A 1,406-nucleotide genomic window follows, 5' to 3' on the forward strand; every position below is an offset into this window, starting at 1 on the left:
CTCTGTTTAGTTTTTTCTTTTGCCCTACCCAGGTACGTGGGGGGTTTCTTGCCTTTTGGGAGGTCTGAGGTCTTCTGCCAGCGTTCAGTAGATGCTCTGTAGGAGTTGTTCCGAATGTATCCTTATTGATTTAGCTTTTCTTCTGTTGATGACATTTGGTTTCTTATCTTTTATATCTATATATATTTTTTGGTTTCTTTTCTTTTGTATTTCTAATATAGATAGTGCTTATATACAGTCAGTTCTTATTATTCATGGTTGTTATGTTTTATAAAGTTGACTAGAGCACTGAATTAGCCAATACTAAATCATTGCCCCTAAAAGAAATATAGGGTTAGGTTCCTGGGAGCCTTTGGCCACATTTTCCTAGTCAATCAGTATATAACCTCATTTTATGTGTGTTTCTGTTTAAAGACACATTATGTGATATATATTGTTGATTCATTAACATTGAACTCATGTCCAACAGCACTATAACTCATGACTTACTGAAGCTTATCTAACACGTGTATTTTCTCTGTAAGACATATTACAGCTTCTTGCACTTAGAAACACCAGACAGCACTTCAGCACTACACTTGGGGGCCATTATAGAGAGCAAAATCACATACAACAAGAAGGGCAAAAATGCAAAGTGTGTGGCACTAAATAGACCACATAAAGGATGCTTGTTTATAGTATGAGAGCTGAAACAAGATGCAGAGGGACTCTTTATACAAGCTCAGCTGGGAATAGGATAGGATGTGTGCATAGTATGGTGTAAATTTTTGCCACTCTGTGCATGCATTTATCTTTGAATGACAACAAAAGCACAGCAGGATACAAATGAATTTTAGAGAATAGAAAATTCTATTCTATTTAGAAAACACAAAATTCATGAATAATCATATGTCTTTTACTGAAGTGTTTCTCTCAGACACTAGCTTGGTAAACGTCAGATTCCTGAGCCCACCCCCTTAGATTTTGATTTAGTAGGTCTGGAGTGGGACCTGAGATTTTGGATTTCTAACTAGTTTGGGGTGATGGTAATAATGCCAGTTCATGGAACACACTTTTCATAGCTATTTCTTAGTAAACAAATATAACAACTCTCTAAGGAATATGCCTTCCTGAAATTGCCAGTTCAAAAACTGTGCTAAATTGCTAAGCTAAATATTAAAGTATTTACCATTATAATGGGGAAGACCAAGACATGAAGTTAAACTATCAAAATTTTTATTCAAAAATTTTTTTAGGTTGTGGCTAATGGAATCACCACACATACACACAAAATATGTCATATTAACAATGGAAGAGAAGAGAAAGAATAATTATTTGCAGATGATTCAATCACAGGCCTGGAAAACTAAAAATTGGTAGAACAAATAAACAAGTAAAGTAAATAGATTCCGAGAAAAGTGTCCAAA

Source organism: Pseudorca crassidens, chromosome 5 (assembly GCF_039906515.1).
Source record: "Pseudorca crassidens isolate mPseCra1 chromosome 5, mPseCra1.hap1, whole genome shotgun sequence".
Taxonomy (NCBI): domain Eukaryota; kingdom Metazoa; phylum Chordata; class Mammalia; order Artiodactyla; family Delphinidae; genus Pseudorca; species Pseudorca crassidens.